The sequence below is a fragment of the Canis aureus genome, chromosome 2 (assembly GCF_053574225.1).
Source record: "Canis aureus isolate CA01 chromosome 2, VMU_Caureus_v.1.0, whole genome shotgun sequence".
NCBI classification, from domain to species: Eukaryota; Metazoa; Chordata; class Mammalia; order Carnivora; family Canidae; genus Canis; species Canis aureus.
Genome location: NC_135612.1, coordinates 53,402,031 through 53,409,606, shown reverse-complemented (window position 1 = coordinate 53,409,606; position 7,576 = coordinate 53,402,031). Strand labels below are relative to the sequence as shown.

Below are 7,576 nucleotides of genomic sequence, written 5' to 3'. Positions count from 1 at the left end.
TGTGAGAACCCAAGGATGAAAGGAAGTTCTCCTGGGAAGGCAGCCTGGGCTCCTCACAGATATCAATCAGGAGATGGGGCTAATGCAGTGGTTCTGCAGCCACTGAGCAGGCTGGAACTCCTTCTAGAATCAAACTCCTTCTCTGGAGTCAGTTATACTGCACAGAACCTGAGTCTGCCACAAAGATTGGGACAGTTCTGAGAATGATCATCAGCCTCAACCTCTGCCCAACAGAGGGTCGACTCACCTTTGAGGTAGGGCCTCAAATTTCCCTCCCTACACTTAGAGGGGCTTATAGAGGCTCAGGAGAGCTGTGAGGTCCTGGTGGAAGGGTGGGGAGGGATGGAGATCCCAGACAATTTAGTGGGGTGGGCAGGACTGCAATCTCCCTAATGGATCCATGGCCGGACCAGAGAAGACTGAAGCTGATCTGGAGGCCCCATTCCCTAGGAATCTACCCATCCCCCTTCAGGAGAGGGGAACTGTTGCTTCACAGGCCCGGGCTGGGCTGAGCCAATGAGGCCTGGACCCGCGAATAGGTACCATGAGGAAAGATTTCTATCACATTGTGAACCCCAGAAATGCCAAATGGTTCAGAAGTGGAAGGCTAGGTATTCTGCTTTTAACTCATTCTTCAAAAGCATAGGTCAGATGAAAAATATTTTAGAAGGTGAACTGTGATATGGGATGAGAGACAGTGCTGGAGATGGATGGGGGTGATGCTTATTTTCACAACAGTATGAGTGTACTTACTTAATGCTGCCAAACTGTTCACTTTAAAATTGTTAAAACACTAACTTTTATGATATGTATATTTCACTACAATTAAAAAAAGAAGGATGTGAAACTGTTGTTAGCTTAGAAAGCATGTCAGGCCAGTCTCATTTGAGTCTGAAGAAAGGTTTCCACATGCTCCAAGAACACCTGCAGACTGTGGCCACCCAACTTTTGAGGAAGGCATTGTCTTTTCCTCAAGCCTTACAGTGACCCACCCAAGGGGTTAGAAATAAATCTTAAGGAGCCTGACAGATGTGCCTCTCTTCTCACTCTTTCTAGCTATCCTTAGGTACATGAGACAGGATTTTCTTTATCCACTAATATTTGGAGATGCATGTGAGGAATGAACCAATATATCAGGTCCTAGGTCCTGACTCAGGAAACATTTTTTACCACCACATTTTAGGACTGATCAATCATTTTACAAAATCACAGCTGATGTGACTGTGTGGAGTTTGTAGTGGAGAATATAGGTATCCAACCTCAGAGAGCCAGATAATGACCCAGAAAAGGCACTTTGGGCAGAGATCCCATAATGCTCCATCTAGGGGTCCCAGCAGTATGCTAGGAGCACAAGAAGCCTCAGGAAAGAAGGGACTTCCTTGCCTGGAGTGTATCTTAAAAACTCACAGGAGTAGATCATATTGTGTTTTTATTAAAAACATATAAATGTCACTTTGACAACCTGTATACTGATACTGGAATGATACAGATTAACTTGGTTCCTGCCCAAGGTAAGGTGACATCAAATTTGTGAAGCACTCCATATTTTTCAATAGTAGATAATTGATAATTGAAAAGTAAAATTAAAGAAAACAATCCAAGGGGCACTTGGATGGCTCAGTGATTGAGCAGTTGCCTTTGGCTCAGGGCGTGATCCTGGGATCCTGGGATCAAGTCTCACATCAGGCTCCCTGCAGAGGGTCTACTTCTCCCTCTGCCTGTGTCTCTGCCTCTCTGTGTGTCTCATGAATAAATAAATAAATAAAATCTTTTTAAAAATTATTTTAAAATAAAATAAAATAAAAAAACAATCCAGTTTGGGGGTTCCTGGGTGGGTCAGTTGGTTAAGTGTCCAAGTCTTGATTTCAGCTCAGGTCGCAATCTCAGAGTTGTGAGACTGAGCCCTACCAATCTTCACACTGGGTGTGGAGGCTGCTTAAGATTCTCTTTCTCCAGGCACCTGTGTGGCTCAGTTGGTTAAGTATCTGCCTTTGGTTCAGGTCATAATCCCAGGGTCCTGGGATGGAGCTCTGGTCAGTTGATTGGGCTCCCTGCTCAGTAGGGAGTCTGCTTCTCTCTTTTTCTGCACCTCTCCACCCCTCGGGGTCTCTCTGTCTCAAATAAATAAATAAAATCTTAAAAAAAAAAAAAGAGTCTCTCTCTCTCTCCCTCTACCCCTCCTCCCTTAAAAAAATCCAATTTACAATAAAAACAAAAGACAGGAAATACTTAAGAGTAAGTTTAACAAAAGATTGCAAGACTTACACACTGAAAACTACAAAACATTCCTGAGGGAAATTTTTAAAGGATCTAAACACATGAAGAGACATACCATGTTCATGGATTAGAACACTCAATACTGTTAATTCTTCTCAATTGATTTAGAGATTTAATTCATAAATCACAACCTCATAGGCTTTTTTATAGAAATTTACATGCTAATTCTAAAATTTATGCAGAAAAGCAAAGGATCTAGAATATCCAAACCAATCTTGAAAAGAAGTTAAAGACTTACATTACCTTACATCAAGACTAAATATAAAAAAAAAAAAAGACTAAATATAAAACTACATTAATCAACATAGTGTGGTAATGTTATAAGAAAGAACTAGTAAATCAAGGAGCAGAACAGAGAACTGAAAATAGACTCACACTTATTTAGTCATTTGGTGTTTGACAATGGTGCCAAAGCAATCCAAGGGGGAGAGAAAAACCTTTTCAATAAATGGGGCTGGAATAACTGGATATCCAAATAGAAAAAAAAATGAGCCTTAACTCCTATTTTACTCTATACACAAAAAGTAACTCAAGACAGATCATGAATGCAAACATAAAAGCCAAAACCATAAAGCTCTTAAAAGAAAACAGAGAATATCTTTGTGGCTTGAGAGTAGCAAATGTTTCTTAGGAAGGCAATAGCTGTAAGTTAAAAAAACAGATAAATAAGACTTTATCAATAGTTTAAGCTTATCAAATACATTATTTAAAAAAAAAAAAAAAAGGCAAAGGATGCCGGACTGGCTCAGTCAGTAGAACATACAACTCTTGATCTCAGGGTTGTGAGTTGAAGCCCCATGATATATATGCATAGAGATTACTCTAAAAGAAGAAAATCTTAAAGAAAAAAAAATAGGCTAGCTATAGACTGGGGCCAAATTTTGCAAAATATATCTGAAAAGAACTGGTATTCAAGATGTATAAAGAATTTCTACAACCCACGTTCCTGAGTGGCTCAGTTGGTTAAACATCTACCTTCAGCTTAGGTCATGATCCTAGAGTTCTGGGATCAAACCCCACATCTGACTCTCTGCTCCACAGGGAACCTGCTTCACTTTCTCCCTCTGACTGCTGCTCCCCCTGCTTGTGCTCTCGCTCTCTCTCTCTCTGAAAGAAACAAACAAACTTAAAAGAAGAAGAAGAAGAAGAACAAGAATAAGAACAAGAACAAGAAGAACAAGAAAGGAGAAAAAGAAGAAGAAGAAGAAAGAAGAACAAGAACAAGAAGAACAAGAACAAGAAGAACAAGAAGAAGGAGGAGGAGGAGGAGAAGAGGGCAGTGCCGGTGGCTCAGCGGTTTGGCGCAGACTTCGGCCTGGGGTCTGATCCTGGAGACCCGGGATCCAGTCCCGCATTGGGTTCCCTGCATGGAGCCTGCTTCTCCCTCTGACTGTGTCTCTGCCTCTCTCTCTCTCTCTCTCTCTCTCTGTCTCTCGTGAATAAATGGGTGAAATCTTAAAAAAAAAAAAAAAAGAATTTCTATAACTCAATAATAAAAAGACAAACAACCCCAGTGAAAAATTGGCAAAAGATTTGAACAAGTACTTCCCAAAAGATAATATATGAATTGATAATAAGCATGCAAAAAAGACAATGCCATTAATAATCAGGGCAATGCAAATTAAAACAATAAGATACTACTACATAGGCAACAAAATGGCTAAAATTTAAACGACTGACCCCCACCCCTCCAAAGACTAATGATCATAATGAGCAACCAGAACTCAAATATCGTTATTGGGAGTATAAAATAATACAACCACTTTGGAAAAGGTCAGTTATCTTATTTTTTAAAAGATTTTATTTATTCATGACAGACAGAGAGAGAGAGAGAGGCACAGAGACATAGGCAGAGGGAGAAGCAGGCTCCATGCAGGGAGCTCCACAGGACCCCAGGATCACTCCCTGGGCCAAAGGCAGGTGCTAAACTGCTGAGTCACCCGGGGATCTCCAGGTCAGTTCTCTTAAAATTAATTATACACCAACCCTATGACCCAGCAATTCTACTTCTAAGTATTGACCTGAAAGAAATGAAATTATGTCCACAACAAGACTTGAACAGGGGCATCTCGGGTGGCTTAGTGACTGAGCATCTGCCTTTGGGTCAGGGTGTGATCTCAGGGTCCTGGGATCAAGTCCTGCATCCAGCTCCCTGCAGGGAGCCTGCTTCTCCCTCTGCCTATGTCTCTGCCTCTCTCTGTGTGTCTCTCACGAATAAATAAATAAAATCTTTAAAAAAAAAAAAAAAAGACTTGTATAGGAATGTTTATAGCAGCTTTCTCATAATAGCCAAAAAGCTGGAAACAGCCCAGACATTCATCAATAGGAGATTGGGGAACAGTGCTATGTTCATAAAATGGAATATTACTCCAAACAAAAAAGAACAGACTACTGGTACGTGCAAAACCATAAATGACTCAAAACCATTATGTTGAGTGAAATAAGCCTTACACAAAAGAGTATATTCTGTATGATTCTATATATGAAGTTCTAGAACAGGTAAAACTAACCTATTGTGGAAATAATACAAACAGTGGTGTCCTCTGAGAGATTGGGGGCAGATATTGACTGGGAAGGGGCATGAGGAAATGTTCTGGGGTGATGGTAGGGGTCTATATCTTGACAGAGGTTGGAGTGTACAACTTTATGTATTTGTGAAAATTGGACACTCTTAAGATTCTGTGTTTCATTGCTTATACATTTCACTTCAAAAGACTATAAATGGGTGCGTGGCTGGCTCAGTTGGTAGAGCATACAACTCTTGATCTTAGGGTCATGAGTTCAAGTCCTACATTGGGTATAGAGCCTACTTAAAAATTTTTTTTTAACTATAAACAAGTAGGGATCCCTGGGTGGCTCAGCGGTTTAGCGCCTGCCTTTGGCCCACAGAGTGATCTAGAAGACCCAGGATCGTGTCCCACATCGGGTTCCCTGCTCCATGCCTCTGCCTGTGTCTCTGCCTCTCTCTCTCTCTATGTCTATCATTAATAAATAAATAAATCTTTAAAAAAAACTATAAACAAGTAATACTGAGCTCTAGTTAAAGATAAACATACTGAAGTAACTAGGGGGAAGTACCTGATGACTGCAATTTACTTTGAGATGCATAGAAAAATAACATGTATTTATGGATGGATAGAAAAGTAAAGAGATATATGATAAAGCAAATATAATAAAATATTAATAATAGAAATTGGGCGATGGGTATAGGGATATTTTCATTATATTTGAAATTTTTAATTAAAAATGTTGAAAAAAGACATAGCTATTTCATGGAGTAGCATATAAAATCTGTGTGAACTTTATATGATAGAACAGGAATGTTCCAGACAATTCTTGAATATATTCCCTTTATTGGCCTGAAGTGCCCCTTCCTCCCAACACTTAATCATAGTGATTTTTTTTCTTCTTCTTTTCTCTTGGGAAACAAGTCTAGCAAATTGTGCTGGGGGCTCTTGTTCTCTCTGTAACCAGAGATTCTGCTTCTTGGCAGTTTTAATTTGCTACTGAAGATTCAAGAGAACTGCCCACTGTGCTTGTCTAAAAGAGGTAATCAGTTATAGTTGACTATTTGGATGATATCAAGGCCTCTGGAGGACAAATCCTTCAGCATTCCCCAAGTGGAGATACAGAAGTAACCCAAGGCCAGAAGGCCCAGCACCTGGCAATAGGCACTGTGCAGAGACTGACTTTAGTTTGGAGCTGAGGTCGTTGGAAGGAGGAAGCCTTTTATCCCAGCCCCTAGGGGAGTGAAAGGAAGAGTTGGGGTGGGGTCTGCTGAGCCAGTACCAGGGAGCTGAGCATAAGGGCATCAGGCCAATGCGACCAACCCTCCCAGGTCACAATGGCACCTCCCTGCCTACTGGCCCGCTGGCTTCTACTACCAGGTTGGGTGATTGCTCAGTTAACCTGAAAGCACAGGGACCAACCTGAGCTGCTCTTGCCAGAACTGGCAGGGCTTGGAGTGGAGTTAGGGCTAGCTGAGAAAAGGTAGTTTTCACAGGCAGGGCCAGATGAGGAAAAAGATGAGGATGACTTGCTGGAGGCCAGTGGCAGCCTGCCCTGGTCAACCCATCCTGTCAACCCTACCCTGTGATTAGTGTCATAACTGTGAGTCGTAAAGATGACAGGGAAGGAGAGGTGATGAATAGGTGTGCAATGTCCCCACAGGCACCTACAGGCCTGGAGTCCTTGCATCTGAGCCTCCCTGACCTTGTGGGCATTGGTCCTGCGTCACCCCCAATCTTATGTCCTTACTTGTTATGTCTATTCTTCGAGTGTCTTTGTGTGTTTATCCTGATTTCTTTTCCAAAAAAATTATCTGTTATTAAAAAATAATATGTACTTATTATAGAAAATTCAGATAAGCAAATTAAATAAATTGAAATAATCACCCAAAGGTAACCTCTATTAAGCCTGCAGTGTGTTTCCTGACAATGTTTATTTCCCAATGGGTATATACCCAATTTAAAAAATTAGATTATAATATGTGTGCTGCTTTGTAGCCTGCCTTTTCTACTTAACAGTGCATCATGAAGGTCTTTCCTGGTCATGAAATACAAGGAAATAATGATCATTTTCACCAGATGCTTAGCATCCCAATAACATGGATGTGTACTAAGTTGTTTAATCTCCTCTTAGTGGACATTTAGATTCTTAAAGTATTTTGCTATTATAAACAGTACTGTGATTATAGACATCTTTGGACACAAATCTGCCCTTGTCCATGATTTCCTTTTCTCACAAACTCTTTCATGTGGAATTATTCTCTTAGATGGAAGGTAGACTGCTTTAAAGTCTTTGTTGACTTCTTTTTTTTCTAAATGTAATGACATCTGATGTGCTTCCTTGCTCAGAATTCTTTCCTTCTTCTAAGAACAGCTTTTTGTTTTTCCTTTGGGAGCCACACCTCCCCTACTCTCTGTGGCCCCTGTGGGCTGTCAGTGACTCTATGAACCTCTCCTCTACAGGGCTGAATATCACTTGAGGTAGCCAGAGTATTGTCTTACTCTAACTGCAGTGTTCAGTTCAGAGATGTGCATAAGACCCAGAGTTAATTATAGTATTCCCTGAGACTTTAGATGAAGCTTTTGTGCAAGGCGGGATCTTTCTCTCCCTTTTGGACCAGAAGTCACAAAAATATAGTCTTGAGGCTCTAGGAGGCCATCTTCCCTGCCACGTAACTGGAGTCTCATGAGAGCAAAGCCAACACAGTCAGGGAAAGTCAAAAAATAGGAAGTCAGAGCCCTGATGACCTTCCCCAAGCCCCTGAATCCTGCTGTGCCTGGAGCCATCCCTC

General features: G+C 41.1%; 1 long non-coding RNA gene across 1 annotated transcript in view; it reads right to left on the bottom strand.

Annotated features, from left to right (window-relative positions):
- Window positions 1-1,431: 1,431 nt before the first annotated feature.
- The window catches only part of LOC144297877 (uncharacterized), a 73,395-nt gene continuing 67,250 nt past the window's right edge, over window positions 1,432-7,576 (bottom strand). The window contains exon 4 of the long non-coding RNA XR_013364769.1: window positions 1,432-2,111. This is a non-coding gene — a long non-coding RNA (uncharacterized LOC144297877). The remainder of the gene's footprint in view (window positions 2,112-7,576) is intronic.